At 41.9% G+C, this 17,588-nt stretch overlaps 1 protein-coding gene across 17 annotated transcripts in view; it reads right to left on the bottom strand.

The window, feature by feature from the left end:
- Positions 1–17,588, bottom strand: part of FARP2 (FERM, ARH/RhoGEF and pleckstrin domain protein 2) — a 148,167-nt gene that overhangs the window by 94,420 nt on the left and 36,159 nt on the right. The gene's annotated exons all lie outside the window — the stretch shown is intronic.

Here is a 17,588-nt window from a genome sequence, read left to right as displayed (position 1 = left end):
AAAGCTGGGTGTAGTGGCATGCACCTGTAGTCCCAGCTACTCAGGAGGCTGAGGTGAGAGGATCACTTGAGTCCAGGAGGCAGAGGTTGCAGTGAGCCGAGATTGTGCCACTGCATTCCAGCTTGGGTGACAGAGTAAAACTCTGTTTCAAAAAAACAGAAGAAGAAAAATGGAAATAGAGTTTTATTGTACATCACTCACAAAAATAAATTCCAGTGGACCTCAAGACCAGAATTACACAAGAGAAGACTCTCTATAATCTTGGGAAAGGTAAAGTCTTCCTAAGCATAGCAAAAAGGAAAGATGGACAGACTTGACTCAAATAAAAGTGAAAAACATCTGAACAGAAACACATTTAACGAAGTTACTTAGAATCACACTGGAAAAAGTTATAATGTTTTATTTTGCTCTTATTAGATGAAGATGTACAAATGGTTATTATGCATTTAAAAAGATACTAAATTTCTCTAATAATAAAACAGTAAGACATTTTTCACCCATCAGTTAGAATGATGATGCCAATACTCTGTGAGAAACAGCCACTTTCACAGAGTACCGGGAAGAATGTAAGTTCATGTGACCTGTGGGGGGATCATGTGAAAATACTTTTCAAAATGTAAAGTGTGCGTTTACCTTTGCCCCAGCAATTCTACTTCTACAACTTTTTCCTATAGACATTTTCATACAACTGTACAGACCTAAACATGTTAAGGACAAATTCAGTAAAGAATTGGTAAAATAGGCCGGGCGCAGTGGCTCATGTCTGTAATCCCAGCACTTTGGGAGGCCAAGGTGGGTGGATCACCTGAGGTCAGGAGGTCGAGACCAGCCTGGCCAACATGGCAAAACCTTGTCTCTACTAAAAATAGAAAAATTAGCCGGGTGTGGTGGTGCACGCCTATAATCCCAGCTACTCGGGAGGCTAAGGCAGGTGAATAGCTTGGGAGGCGGAGGTTGCAGTGAGCCGTGAGCCAAGACTGCGCCATTGCACTCCAGCCTGTGCGACAAGAGTGAAACTCCGTCTCAAAAAAAAAAAAAAGAATTGGTAAAATAAATAATGACATATCCATAATGGGCAACTATGCAACCCTTAAAAAGAACACAGAACTCTCTATGTCTTATTGAAAAAAGTCTACAACACACAGTTTAATTAAGGGGGAAAAAAAAAAAAAAGGGACCGGGCATGGTGGCTCACGCCTGTGAACTCGCAAGCTGAGGGAGGAGGATTGCTTGAGGCCTGGAGTTCAAGATCAGACTGCACGACAAAGAGAGACCTTGTCTCTACAAAAAAATAAAAATTAAAAGGAAAAAGAAAAAAAGGACTCCATTTCTATACAGTGTATATAACGATTCCATTTTATTAAAAACACACATGCCCCATGGATACATTTATATGTAATAAAAATAAGTTTGGAAGGCTGTTCACTAAATCTTTAAAAGTAACCGTCATTAAAGAACTGAGCAGAGGTGGAGGTGGGGGCAAGGGCATTCTTACTTCTTCACTTCTATAACGCCTCAATTTTTAACCAATAGGCATATATCATCTTTGCAATTAACAAACAATATGTGCAAACTGGGGGAGGCAAATCTCAATGTTCCAAAGGACATTATGGCCCTTGAGGTTTAGTCACCAGATTCTCACTGTGTAAGAAATAAAACCTTGCAAATCCATTGTAACAAAGCAGCATGCAGAACAAAAGTACAAGGAACGCCTCTTTAAAATGGAAAGGTGAGCTACAAAGTGACCTGACATTGTAAATACAATTTCTAAATAACAAAAGGGCAAATCTGTGTTGAACTTGCTCTGATATAATCTTTTAGGGCCTTCTCCAGTAAGAACTTACTCTGATGCCTGTGGGCATCTAGGAGGAGGCATGCCAGTGCTCCACATGTGGTCCATCAAGACAGGGAGAATGCAGCTAGACCAGGGTTTCTGAGACTGCTAACCAGTCAGAAATTAGGAGCTGCGGAGTATGCTGCGCTAATTCACTGTGGGCCCAAACAACTCTATGAAGTTCTCTCAAAGCCATACTGTCTGTCCACACCTCCATCCCCTCTCACCAGGATCACCAGGGCAGTCCTCCTCATGGCTCTTCCTGAGTCAGGACTTGGGGTGGGGAGGCTACATACACCCAAGTCCCTCACCCTGATACAGCCTCACACTACCTGGCTTCACCTGAGTGCAGGGGTAATGACATGCTCAGGCTATTCCCTTAGAGAATAATTCCCTCTCACTTCCCTTCTATCAGTCTCTAGTGAATGCTTTGAGAATCTGATAAAAAGTCAGCTCATTTGTGGGCTCTCTAAATTCAGTAAATTCTACCTAATTACCACACCAGCTGGTAGAACACATTCAACTCTAGAACTGCCCTTTGGCATTGCTGCTGACCGTGACCCGTTTATTTGTTTAGGTGTGTTCCTCCTACCAGTGGCAAGTTTAAAGGGCAGGGACTGCATCTTCTCCATCCTAGTAGCTCCAGCTCTGGCTCACAGGAGAGGCACTACACATGTCCATTTTCCCGGACTGTCCACCACTGCTCCTGATTCTGATGGCTCTTGTGGGAGGTTGAGTGTGCATGTCAGGTGGCACAGAGAATATGAAATTCTCTTAGCTCTCCCCTCTTCTTCAACTACCTGGCTGCCCCCTGTGAGTCACTGGGAAGGTCAGGGTTCACAGTCTTACCTGAGCCCCTCCACTTCCTAGGGTAGTGCAGCCAGGGTTTGCTCCAGGAGTTCTGCCCCACCACACCGATGAAGGCAACATACACTAAACATGCAGGTGCAAGCACATTCACAAGGCACCTGTTAACCAGCAATGTCCAACACTCAGGACAGGGTTTGTAAATATCGGCACAAAAATTCACAGTTATATGTGTATTTCTATATATACACACACAAACATATGTGCATGTGTTTAACCTTCAGTGCAGGAACAATGATCTTTTCATGAACGGTGCCAGCGGAACAGCATATCCATACAGGTGAAAATAAGCACTGACTCCAACCTCACACCATGCACAAAATTAATTCAATATGAATCACGGAAAGGCACAACAATAAAGCTTGGGTAGGCAAATATTTCTCAAACAGGACACAAACAGCACTAGCTCCCCCACCACCAAAAGATTGACATTGACTAGCTGAGTATTACAACCTTCTGTACATCAAAAGACACTGTTAAGATAGGAAAAAGGCAAGCCACAAAATAGAAGATAGTTGCAATACAAAAACCCAACAAAGGGGCTGGGCGTGGTGGCTCACACCTGTAATCCCAGCACTTTGGGAGGCCGAGGCAGACGGATCATGTGAGGTCAGAACTTTGAGACCAGCTTGACTAAAAATACAAAACTTTCACTACTCTCTACTAAAAATACAAAAATTAGCTGGGTGTGGCGGCGTGTGCCTGTAGTTCCAGCTACTTGGGAGGCTGAGACAGGAGAACTGCTTGAACCTGGGAGGCAGAGGTTGCAGTGAGCTAGGATTGTGTCACTGCATTCCAGTCTGCATGACAGAGCGAGACTCCGTCTCAAAACAAACAAAAAACAAACCCAATAAAGGTCTTGTAGCCAACATATATAAAGATCTACAAATCATAAGGAAAACCAGACAACCCAATTAATGACAAATAGGCCGAAAGACTTAAATAGGCACTTCACAAAAGAGGATATTCAAATGGCCAATGAACAATGAGAAAAGTTGGACAATATTACATCAAGGAAACGCACACTAAAACCACAATAAGATACCACTAGACCCTCACTAGAATAGCTGAGAATATAAAAATGGATAATCCTAATGTTGGCAAGAAAGTGGAACATCTGGAGTCTCAAACACTGTAAATATGTATGATCTCTTTGAAAAACTGACAGTATCTACTAAAGGTACACGGAAGTATACCCTATAACCTAGCAATTCCAGTCCTGGGTATAAACCCAACAGAAATACCAGTTTACAGAGACCTAAAGACAAATTCAAGAATGTATGGCTGGGTGCAGTGGCTCATGCCTGTAATCCTAGTACTTTGGGAAGCTGAGGCAGGCAGATCACCTGAGGTCAGGAGTTCAAGACCAGCCTGGTCAACATGGTGAAACCCCATCTCTATTAAAAATACAAAAATTAGCCAGGCATGGTGGCACACGCCTGTAATCCAAGCTACTTGTGAGACTGAGACAAGAGAATTGGTTGAACCTGGGAGGCGGAGGTTGCAGTGAGCCAAGATTGCGCCACTGCACTCCAGCCTGGGAGACAAAGCAAGACTGTCTCAAAAAAAAAAAAGAAAGAGAGAAAAAAAAGGAATGTTCACAGAAGCTTTATTCATAGGACCTCAAAACTGGAAACTACCAAAAATGTCAATTAAACAGCAGAATGGATAAACAGTGATTTGTTTTTACAATGGAATACTACCCAGCAACGAACAAGCAAACCACAGCTATACCAACAACACTGATAATTTCCACATAGTACATATTCTATTCATGCACATGATAAATACATATATACTTATATGAAATTCAAGATCTGGCAAAACTAATTTATAATGCTAAAGATCAAAACAGTGGCTACTTTTGGGGGTCATAATTGAGACAGACACAGGGAGCCTGTTCTACTCCATTCTCTGGATGGGGATACATAAGTGTATACATATTAAAAAATATCAAGCTGCACACATAAGATACATGCACTTTCTTATGTAAGTTATATCTCAATAAGAATGTAATTAAAACGAAAAAAGGGCCAGCTGCAGTGGCTCACGCCTGTAATCCCAGCACTCTGGGAGGCCGAGGCAGGCGGATCATGAGGTCAGATTGAGACCATCCTGGCTAACACAGTGAAACCCCGTCTCTACTAAAAACACAAACAATTAGCCAGGTGCGGTGGCGGGCGCTTGTAGTCCCAGCTACTCGGGAGGCTGAAGCAGGAGAATGGTGTGAACCGAGGAGGCGGAGCTTGCAGTGAGGTGAGATTGCTCCACTGCACTCTAGCCTGGGCGACAGAGTGTGACTCTGTCTCCAAAAAAATGTAATTAAAAGGAAAAACTCTTGGAGTTCATGAAAATCGATCTTTTACATTTTATAATAATCCTTTCTACAAAAGTCTCTGAGCTGTAAACTTCGCCTCTGCTTGATATACCAAGAACTCACAACTGAATGAAGCAGCTGATTCTACCGTTGGACAGTTCTGCTTGAAAATAATTCCTAGCCTTTTCGTCTAAATGTCTCTCCAACCTCTACCTCCCTAAATCCTCACCTAATCAATCTTTTCTGGACGCCGTTCAGCTTACTAAGGTCCCTTTGAAAATGGTCCCAGAACAGAACACATATCACAGAAATTGCCCACAGAACAGAACATGCATCACAGAAATCGCCACAGAACAGAACACGCATCACAGAAATCGCCCACAGAACAGAACACGCATCACAGAAATCGCCCACAGAACAGAACACGCATCACAGAAATCGCCCACAGAACAGAACACGCATCACAGAAATCGCCCACAGAACAGAACACGCATCACAGAAATCGCCCACAGAACAGAACACGCATCACAGAAATCGCCCACAGAACAGAACACGCATCACAGAAATCGCCCACAGAACAGAACGCGCATCACAGAAATCGCCCACAGAACAGAACGCGCATCACAGAAATCACCCGAAACAAGACAAGCTTGGTGCAGTGCCCACATTATGAAGTCTGATCACTTCCCACAGATCACTGCGTGCAGATCAGTTATTCAGAGAACAAGACTGTACACTTCATGAGAACAAATTTTCTAAGAAGACTATACCAAAACATACATCAATCTAGTTTAATTTTTTAATATATCATTTTTAAAGTACTAAACATAAAAAGAGATAATTTTGTGGGCCATATGTTTCAGGAGGGAAGAAACCATATTATGAACTTGGTTCAATAATTAGATCACCACACTCTTGGAGACTTTCAACAGAAAGAATTATCCCTGAGGACAGAATCCCAGGTAGTTCCTGATACTTCAACTCAAATTACTGGAAAACAAACAAACAAACAAAAACCAACTGTCAGGAGAGCCCCTTTTTTCCCCCACATAGTAGGCACTCAGATGTCTATTAATGAATAAACAAATCCCTTAATAACTGGAAGAAACATTTGTTATGACCATAAATACTGAAGTCCAACCTGACATAAGCGATTAAAAGGTGGGCAATTCAACATGACCAGAAGTAGCAGGCAGTGTGTGAGGTGCAATGCAGGCCACAAAGAAAGGCTCTGCAAACCAGCCAGGTGACCATAGGGTTCCCAGCCATTCTTAAGCTGCCCTGCAATGGCATAAATGCATAGTTTTCAAGGATGTCAAGAAATTTGGGAAGACGTTGACCTGTTATTTTTTAAACCTAAAGAAGACCAAAATAGAAGAAACAGGTTTAATGTGAACAGTTTAGACTTTACAGCTAAATGTAAGAATTGATGGTCAAGATGATAAATATAAAATAAGGTACAGAGATATATTTTCAGCTCTTTGAACTTTTTAGTGTATTGTATAATCATCTCTAAAACAGTACCAACAGCCATCTGAGCCAAGGGTCAGGAATCCTCTGCTCTAAGTAGGACAGGAGCAGGTATTCTCCAGGCCCTTTGTGGCTCCTGAGTTGATCAACAGGAACGGGTTTCCTCACAGTCCTAAGGGTAGAGGCTTTGGAGTGGGAATCCTCGTTTCTACTTGGTGAGTATACTTCCTCAGTTGAAGAACAAACACAACTCTTACCCTGAATGGGTTTTGTGGGAATGTAATAAGGTAGCACAGGAAAGCTGCTCAGCACCATGCCTGGCACACGACATCTCCAAGTCCAATACTGCTGCTCGCCGTCTGCCCACACAGAACAGAGTGAGCATCACCAGAAAACATCATACACAGCGAGGGCTCATGCCCCTCCTGAGTAGGGAGTAGGGTTCCTTCAGGACAGGTCCTCAAGGGTGCAAAGCAGCTTCTAAATAAGGTCTACAAAAGTAAGACCTCAGATGAGAGGAAGAGCCCTTTGATTCCATGATGGGTGCATGTTACTCAACACAGCATCCAATAATTTTTTTCCTGCCAATATGTAAAACATATTTTAAAAATCACAGTATTTTCCATAATGTATTTTAAAGAAACCAAACTTTCAGAATATTTTTCAAGAATTCTTGTGAAAGTAATTTTTCACAGAGTCACTCTGCATAATTTGTATAGATGCCTTATGACCTGGACAGTAGCTCATAAAGTGTCACAATCAGTTCTATTTTCAGTGTCACCTGTATCAGTCATATGTCCTTTTTTTTGAGATAGTCTTGCTCTGTCACCCAGGCTGGAGTGCAGTGGCATGATCTCGGCTCACTGCAAGCTCCGCCTCCCGGATTCATGCCATTCTCCTGCCTCAGCCTCACGAGTAGCTGGGACTACAGGTGCCCGACACCACGCCCGGCTAATTTTTTGTATTTTTAGTACAGATGGGGTTTCACCGTGTTAGCCAGAGTGGTCTCAATCTCCTGACCTTGTGATCCGCCTGCCTCAGCCTCCCAAAGTGCTGGGATTACAGGCGTGAGCCACCGCACCAAGCCCACATGTCCATTTTTATCCTTTCAAATCTTCTCGACTTAAAACATACCTTCTGGTCCTAAAAATACAGAAATTCACTATCAGGTGGACTACAATAATCACCGCATGTTCCCAAAGTACCAAATGATCAGATGAAACAAGACTCTCCCTGCACTAGGTTGGAAGGGCCTCACAGAAACTTAGAGCACTGGCATCATCCAGATGCTCAAAATGGAAGAAAATCCCATCGCCATCACACCGTGTTTCCTGCTGAACTCAACAGCGACTCAAATCAGAACTGTGTTTCAAATACTAGGCTGGAGGAGAAACAGTATTAAGAACACAGTATAAAAAATACAAGTTAAAAAGCAAAACTTGGCCGGGCGCGGTGGCTCACGCCTGTAATCCCAGCACTTTGGGAGGCCGAGGCGGGCGGATCACAAGGTCAGGAGATCGAGACCATCCTGGCTAACTCGGTGAAACCCTGTCTCTACTAAAAATACAAAAAACTAACCGAGCGTGGTGGCTGGCGCCTGTAGTCCCAGCTACTCGGGAGGCTGAGGCAGGAGAATGGCGGGAACCCGGGAGGCGGAGCTTGCAGTGAGCGGAGGAGATCGCGCCACTTGCACTCCAGCCTGGGTGAGAGCGAGACTCCGTCTCAAAAAAACAAAAACAAAACAAAAACAAAAGCAAAACTTTTTGTTCAATGTTTCCAGTTTTCTAGTTGGTCACGGTGTTAAAGTCCTTTTCCAGGCTTAGGTATAAAGAATATTGTTAAAAATTTACATTTACAAAACTATTAAAGATTTTGTCTAGATGAAAATGGGTGACAAAGGCCTGGCTAACAAAGTACTTCTTTATTCTTTGTCTTAAGCTCTGTGGGAAAATTCTTCTTGAAACAGCTTGATTTTGTCCTTTAACTTGTTTCAAATACTCATTTACAGTTCATTTGCCAAATTATAACTCCTCTATCTATCTAGATGGCCACTCCTGTTACATAATTCATATCTGTACTGGAAGTTTCATTACTTAAGATTTTTTTTGTCTAATAATTAGATCAATCCCAAATTTCCTTTTATAATATTATACTGTACAATGAAAATCATCTTGAGAGCTCAAAAGGAAACTGTAGCTACATTCTTTGAAAGGTCACCAACATTTTTGATAGGCATTTCACTCTCATTTTGGCACATTTTCAAATCTTGGGTTCTCACATATTCTTAAAATACTGTACACCAAACTTCTACTCCAAACTGCACTAAGAACCATAAGAAGGCTGGGCGTGGTGGCTCACGTCTTTCATCCCAGCGCTTTGGGAGGCCAAGGTGGGTGGATTACCTGAGGTCAGGAGTTTGAGACCAGCCTTACCAACAAGGTGAAACCCTGTCTCTACTAAAAATACAAAAATTAGCCGGGTGTGGTGGCAGGTGCCTGTAGTCCCAGCTACGAACCATAAGGAGTAGTACCAAATCTGACAGCATAAAGATGTTAACTGTTACTTCTGTTTCTTTTTTGAGATGGAGTCTCGCTCTATTGCCCAGCGCAGTGGTACCATCTCAGCTCACTGCAACCTCTGCCTCCTGGGTTCAAGTGATTCTCCTGCCTCAGCCTCCTGAGTAGTTGGGATTACAGGCGCACACCACCAGGCCCAGATAATAGTTTTTGGATTTTTAGTAGAGATAGGGCTTCACTGTGTTGGGTGGGCTGGCCTCGAACTCCTAACCTCAGGTAATCCATCCACCTCAGCCTCCCAGAGTGCTGCGATTACAAGTATGAGCCACCACACCCAGATTACTTCTGCTTCTAAGGGAAGGGTTCTGTATCATAGAGGGACAAATGAATCCCCAGGCACTTCATCTTTCTAGACTAAAGAGACCAACTGGCAGATAAATCATCTCTACCATAAGATGTGGGCAAAAAATGAGCTTATTTATCACTGGATTCATTAATACCCTAGCTCTTCTACAATCGCTTCTCTTAAACTACTCAAGGAAACAGTGCAACATGAAATCCCCCAACTTGAACCTGTTAATACTGGTGACTCAGTTACTTATTTATTGCCTTTCCATTCCAAACCCTCCCTTCTTTACCCTGCTTTGTGACACCGGAGCGGGACCCTATAGACATTCCTTCTACGCCAGCTGGCTTTGACAGCAGAGGGCTCTGGGGAGACACGACAAGAAGGGCCTTCTCTCCCCATTTCCGGGGCTTTTGGCTTTCCTGCTAGCTGTGTGCAGGAGAGCCAGCGGCTCACACCATCCTGTGAGTTTCACTGGCACTCCAGTCCCACTGGTGGGCAGCGTCCTCCCTGCCAGCCGGTTCCTATGACACCTTAATGAACTTCACCATCCAATGGGTCTGCACCTCAGCCTTGTGGGAGAAGGCCTCTTTCAAGTTTGCTGCTTCTTTGGATATTCCCTCCCTCAGCACTGGGGTGGCAGCTGCTCACCACATCTCCTGGTCCTATATTCTTTAGTATCTCCCTCCTGTCTTAGCAGTTAATCCTCTGTTGCTGGTTAATCATTATTTCTACTAAATTTCCCTGTTCAAATTACTGGTACAGTTTCTGTCTCCTGACTGGACCTTGAACGATTCAATGGTATTCTCTGGAAAATGACTATACAGCTTTAACATCTTGAGCTTGGGAAAAAGGGTTCTTCCCCAAGAGTGGGGAGGAAAAAAAGCCAAATCCACAGTGGTCCTCCTAACTACTGCAATGTAGTGGGGTAGCAGAAGCTCTGCATGACCAGATGAGGTTGAAAGCTGGAAGAATCATCATTAAATGGAGGTTCACTTGGCATCTATTCTGCTAGCTGCCTACCTGAATTCCCAAATTCATCAGGAGAAGAAAATTGTGCCTTCTAGTGCTCTCAGAAGTGGGGGAAGGTGGGCCTGAGAATACAGAACCTGCAATGAGCTTCCTCACAGAGAAACCAGTGGAAATGTGAAGGGGATTGCCATCTGAGCACAAAAGGGGGTGATGTAGAACACTCGCCCACTAGTGTTTTATGTCTATTAAAGTCTTCCATGTGAGCAAGGGCACATCAAGAAGGACACACCCCAAGGTGAAGGAGACCCCATTTCACTACACAACCCCATTTTCCCAACACATTTGCAGACAGTGTACGCTGAACACCAGCAGCCAAAGAAGCAACCTGCTACTAACTGGCTTGTTTTAGGAGTTGGGCACACAACATATAATTATTTTCTTCTTTATTGTGTTTCACTTAGCATCTGGGAAAAAGCAAAGCAGAAGAGTAGCTTAGTTCAGCAGTAGGATCTCTCACAGCAGGCTCTAAGCAATTCCTTTCTTTCTTCTTCATCAACCAAAATGGTTCCAGTAGCTTGCCTGTCCTTACTTGTGTGTACTTGTGAAAACTCACAAAAAGGAAACGTGTCTGTCAGCGTCCCCACCCACTCACTATGGTCAGGACACAGCTCACTCCCACGGCCCTGTGGCCAGGTGGCTGTCATTTTCAGAAGGGAAGCCTGCCTGGGAAATCAAATAGCAGCCTTTAGAAAAGGCCAACAAGACCATTATTGATCAATCTGAACCTCATTTGCAAAAATACACAGACACTAAGAATGGTTAGACATTTAAACCAAACTTGAACTACAGAGACCTGCCTGCAAAGCAGAGAAATTAGCCACCAAAGCATGAGTAAACATTGTGTACCAAAGAAAACATAATCTCAAAAAATAAGATCCTATGTACAACTACTGCCTTTGTATAAAAATTAATAAAAATGAGAAAAAATTAAAAATAAAGAAAAAAATAATATCCTCACAAAGGTCAGTGTTAGAGGTAAAGGTATTCATAAAATGAGAGGAGACTAGAAAAAGAATCCAACTAAATAATGAAAAGGGGATATTATAAAGATGACTCCAGAAACCAAACCTCAACAGGAGGACAAAACAGATGGACAAGACTTGAACTGGAATCAGTGGTGTGGAAAAATAAACAGATGCATTTTTCTAGAAATAAAAATGTTGAAAGAAAATCCAAATTTAGGAATCACTAATGTGTCTATGAGGAACCTAGGAGAGGGGGCTGTAGCAGAATCTGGGTGTGATAATCCAGAAGATACCTGGTGACTCCTGTCCTGAAGACGGCAGTGTCAGCTGTCATTTCCTTAGTCATTTGCTGAACTCATTCAAAACCAAAAAGGTAAATAAGAAACTCTACTTTCAGCAAAACTAGGAACTCTCAAATCCTGCATCACAAAACTGCAGGGAGGAGCACCACTAGCAATAGGGACAGAGCAAGGGGTGTGGGCATCTGGTGGCGGGGGGGCACAAGCACGATGCCACGGAGCCAACTTCAGCAGAAGCCCCAAGAACACTTATCAAAGGTGAAGGGCACACTGAGCTGCAAAACTTAAGTCCCCTGCTTGTAAGAGCAAGGATGGGAGAAGACTTGGGTCGCAGGGTCCAACTGTGGGCCGAGTTTGGCTGGAAGAGCTACACACCAACCTCGAGTCATGGCATGAACTTTACATTTCAACTAGTCTATGACCAGCCAATCCGCAAGAGAACCTCCTTAAAATAGCCTACCAGTGAATAACTTGTCTGCTTCAAAGATGGGTGATCAAAATAGAATAAGCACTACAAATATTCAAAGGTATTCAAGATAAAAGAGGACAGAAATAGATGATACAACTGCCTCTATAATACAAGAGCACAAAACTACAATATCAGAGCTCTAGAAAGAGAAGGAAAGACAACAGCTATTCAAAGAAAGTGGATCACCTGGGTGAGAATTCTTGAGCTCCTGTGTAGCCCTGAGTAAGATTTTAAATTGGATTGTCTTACAGAGTTGTAAGATGTCTTGGTTGATTCAGCCTGCTATAATAAATACCCGATAGACTGGGTAGTTTCAACAACAAACATTTATTTCTCACAGTTCTGGAGACTGGAAGTCTGCGGTCAAACTGGCAGTAGATAAAGTTTCTGGTGATGTATAAGGCTTGGTTAACAGACGGCCATTTTCTTGTATTCACAAGTGGAGTAGAGCAGAGAGAGAGGAAGAAAATTCCCTCATGTCTCTTCTTCTTTTTTTCTTTTTAAGTCCAAAGAATTTTTGTTTGTTTGATTGTTTTTTTGAGACGAAGTCTTGCTCTGTCATCCAGGCTGGAGTGCAGTGGCACACTTGGCTCACTGTAACCTCTGCCTCCCAGGTTCAAGCAATTCTCCTGCCTCAGCCTCCCAAGTAGCTGGAATTACCCACCAAAATGCCCAGCTGATTTTTGTATTTTTAGTAGAGATGAGGCTTTACCATGTTGGCCAGGCTGGTTTCTAACTCTTGCCCTCAAGTGATCCGCCCACCTTGGCCTCCCAAAGTGCTGGGATTACAGGCATGAGCCACCTCACCCTGCCTCATGTCAATTCTTGTAAGAGCACTAATCCACACTTGTGAGGGTTCCACCCTCATGACATAATCACCCCAAAGGTCCTATCTCCAAATACCATCATACTGGGGGTAAGGCTTCAATATAAAACTTTTGGGAGAACACAAACACCTAGTCCATAGCATTAGAGTTATTTTTTTGAGACAGGATCTCACTTGTTACCCAGGCTGGAGTGCAGTGGCATGATCACGGCTTACTGCAGCCTCAATCTCCTGGGCTCAAGCAATCCTCCCAAGTAACTAGGACTCTAGGAATGTGCCACCACACTTGGCTAATTTCTGTTTTTTTTTTTTTGTAGTGATGGGCTCTTGCTATGTTGCCCAGGCTGTAAGAGTTATTTTAAAAAATATATTCTAGATGTAAGTTCCTTATCTTTTGCAAATGTAACTTTTGCAAATATTTTCTCTCATTATTTTTACTTTCTTGATAGCATCATTTGTAGCACAAATGTTTTTTATTTTAATGAAGACCAATTTATTTGTTCTTTTTTTTAAAAAAACTTATTCACTTATATATCCATTTATTTTTAAAAGATCATTCAGCACCTACAGAGTGACAAACTTTGTGCCGAGAACTCAGTCCATATAACAATCTTATTGTGATCTCTAGCATATAATAGCTCAATTTCTATACTGTAGGGTTTACCTGCCCCATACCAGATTTATCCATAAAATGATTAATAAATTACTGGCTCTTAGAGGGACATTGTAGAGAGACAGAATTTGAAGTCTCTCTTTTCTCTGCTTTTGTCCTTCATTTTACTACTCTTTCAAAAGCATTTATGCCATCATGTGGATCACTTTGCACACCCACAGACTTGTTCCACTATGCAAAATCCTTGTTCTTTTCAGTCTTCTCCTTCTTCTTCTTTTTTTTTTAATTTATTTATTATTATTATACTTTAAGTTGTAGGGTACATGTGCATAACGTGCAGGTTTGTTACATATGTATACTTGTGCCATGTTGCTGTGCTGCACCCATCAACTCGTCATTTACATCAGGTATAACTCCCAATGCAATCCCTCCCCCCGCCCCCCTCCCCATGATAGGCCCCGGTGTGTGATGTTCCCCTTCCTGAGTCCAAGTGATCTCATTGTTCAGTTCCCACCTATGAGTGAGAACATGCGGTGTTTGGTTTTCTGTTCTTGTGATAGTTTGCTAAGAATGATGGTTTCCAGCTGCATCCATGTCCCTACAAAGGACACAAACTCATCCTTTTTTATGGCTGCATAGTATTCCATGGTGTATATGTGCCACATTTTCTTAATCCAGTCTGTCACTGATGGACATTTGGGTTGATTCCAAGTCTTTGCTATTGTGAATAGTGCTGCAATAAACATACATGTGCATGTGTCTTTATAGCAGCATAATTTATAATCCTTTGGGTATATACCCAGTAATGGGATGGCTGGGTCATATGGTACATCTAGTTCTAGATCCTTGAGGAATCGCCATACTGTTTTCCATAACGGTTGAACTAGTTTACAATCCCACCAACAGTGTAAAAGCGTTCCTATTTCTCCACATCCTCTCCAGCACCTGTTGTTTCCTGACTTTTTAATGATCGCCATTCTAACTGGTGTGAGATGGTATCTCATTGTGGTTTTGATTTGCATTTCTCTGATGGCCAGTGATGATGAGCATTTTTTCATGTGTCTGTTGGCTGTATGAATGTCTTCTTTTGAGAAATGTCTGTTCATATCCTTTGCCCACTTTTTGATGGGGTTGTTTGTTTTTTTCTTGTAAATTTGTTTGAGTTCTTTGTAGGTTCTGGATATTAGCCCTTTGTCAGATGAGTAGATTGCAAAAATGTTCTCCCATTCTGTAGGTTGCCTGTTCACTCTGATGGTAGTTTCTTTTGCTGTGCAGAAGCTCTTTAGTTTAATTAGATCCCATTTGTCAATTCTGGCTTTTGCTGCTGTTGCTTTTGGTGTTTTAGACATGAAGTCTTTGCCCATGCCTATGTCCTGAATGGTACTACCTAGGTTTTCCTCTAGGATTTTTATGGTATTAGGTCTAACATTTAAGTCTCTAATCCATCTTGAATTAATTTTCATATAAGGAGTAAGGAAAGGATCCAGTTTCAGCTTTCTACTTATGGCTAGCCAATTTTCCCAGCACCATTTATTAAATAGGGAATCCTTTCCCCATTTCTTGTTTTTCTCAGGTTTGTCAAAGATCAGATGGCTGTAGATGTGTGGTATTATTTCTGAGGACTCTGTTCTGTTCCATTGGTCTATATCTCTGTTTTGGTACCAGTACCATGCTGTTTTGGTTACTGTAGCCTTGTAGTATAGTTTGAAGTCAGGTAGCGTGATGCCTCCAGCTTTGTTCGTTTGACTTAGGATTGTCTTGGAGATGCGGGCTCTTTTTTGGTTCCATATGAACTTTAAAGCAGTTTTTTCCAATTCTGTGAAGAAACTCATTGGTAGCTTGATGGGGATGGCACTGAATCTATAAATTACCTTGGGCAGTATGGCCATTTTCATGATATTGATTCTTCCTATCCATGAGCATGGTATGTTCTTCCATTTGTTTGTGTCCTCTTTTATTTCACTGAGCAGTGGTTTGTAGTTCTCCTTGAAGAGGTCCTTTACATCCCTTGTAACTTGGATTCCTAGGTATTTTATTCTCTTTGAAGCAATTGTGAATGGAAGTTCATTCATGATTTGGCTCTCTGTTTGTCTGTTACTGGTGTATAAGAATGCTTGTGATTTTTGCACATTAATTTTGTATCCTGAGACTTTGCTGAAGTTGCTTATCAGCTTAAGGAGATTTTGGGCTGAGACAATGGGGTTTTCTAAATATACAATCATGTCATCTGCAAACAGGGACAATTTGACTTCTTCTTTTCCTAACTGAATACCCTTGATTTCTTTCTCTTGCCTAATTGCCCTAGCCAGAACTTCCAACACTATGTTGAATAGGAGTGGTGAGAGAGGGCATCCCTGTCTTGTGCCAGTTTTCAAAGGGAATGTTTCCAGTTTTTGCCCATTCAGTATGATATTGGCTGTGGGTTTGTCATAAATAGCTCTTATTATTTTGAGGTACGTTCCATCAATACCGAATTTATTGAGAGTTTTTAGCATGAAGGGCTGTTGAATTTTGTCAAAATCCTTTTCTGCATCTATTGAGATAATCATGTGGTCCTTGTCTTTGGTTCTGTTTATATGCTGGATTATGTTTATTGATTTGCGAATGTTGAACCAGCCTTGCATCCCAGGGATGAAGCCCACTTGATCATGGTGGATAAGCTTTTTGATGTGTTGCTGAATCCGGTTTGCCAGTATTTTATTGAGGATTTTTGCATCGATGTTTATCAGGGATATTGGTCTAAAATTCTCTTTTTTTGTTGTGTCTCTGCCAGGCTTTGGTATCAGGATGATGTTGGCCTCATAAAATGAGTTAGGGAGGATTCCCTCTTTTTCTATTGATTGGAATAGTTTCAGAAGGAATGGTACCAACTCCTCCTTGTACCTCTGGTAGAATTCAGCTGTGAATCCATCTGGTCCTGGACTTTTTTTGGTTGGTAGGCTATTAATTATTGCCTCAATTTCAGAGCCTGCTATTGGTCTATTCAGAGATTCAACTTCTTCCTGGTTTAGTCTTGGAAGAGTGTAAGTGTCCAGGAAATTATCCATTTCTTCTAGATTTTCCAGTTTATTTGCGTAGAGGTGTTTATAGTATTCTCTGATGGTAGTTTGTATTTCTGTGGGGTCGGTGGTGATATCCCCTTTATCATTTTTAATTGCGTCGATTTGATTCTTCTCTCTTTTCTTCTTTATTAGTCTTGCTAGTGGTCTGTCAATTTTGTTGATCTTTTCAAAAAACCAACTCCTGGATTCACTGATTTTTTGGAGGGTTTTTTGTGTCTCTATCTCCTTCAGTTCTGCTCTGATCTTAGTTATTTCTTGCCTTCTGCTAGCTTTCGAATGTGTTTGCTCTTGCTTCTCTAGTTCTTTTAATTGCGATGTTAGAGTGTCAATTTTAGATCTTTCCTGCTTTCTCTTGTGGGCATTTAGTGCTATAAATTTCCCTCTACACACTGCTTTAAATGTGTCCCAGAGATTCTGGTATGTTGTATCTTTGTTCTCATTGGTTTCAAAGAACATCTTTATTTCTGCCTTCATTTCGTTATGTACCCAGTAGTCATTCAGGAGCAGGTTGTTCAGTTTCCATGTAGTTGAGCGGTTTTGATTGAGTTTCTTAGTCCTGAGTTCTAGTTTGATTGCACTGTGGTCTGAGAGACAGTTTGTTATAATTTCTGTTCTTGTACATTTGCTGAGGAGTGATTTACTTCCAATTACGTGGTCAATTTTGGAGTAAGTACGATGTGGTGCTGAGAAGAATGTATATTCTGTTGATTTGGGGTGGAGAGTTCTATAGATGTCTATTAGGTCTGCTTGCTGCAGAGATGAGTTCAATTCCTGGATATCCTTGTTAACTTTCTGTCTCGTTGATCTGTCTAATGTTGACAGTGGAGTGCTGAAGTCTCCCATTATTATTGTATGGGAGTCTAAGTCTCTTTGTAAGTCTCTAAGGACTTGCTTTATGAATCTGGGTGCTCCTGTATTGGGTGCATATATATTTAGGATAGTTAGCTCTTCCTGTTGAATTGATCCCTTTAC

The sequence above is a fragment of the Macaca fascicularis genome, chromosome 12 (assembly GCF_037993035.2).
Source record: "Macaca fascicularis isolate 582-1 chromosome 12, T2T-MFA8v1.1".
NCBI lineage: Eukaryota > Metazoa > Chordata > Mammalia > Primates > Cercopithecidae > Macaca > Macaca fascicularis.
The sequence above is the reverse complement of the archived record's forward strand: the minus strand, read 5'-3'. Positions and strand labels throughout refer to the sequence as shown.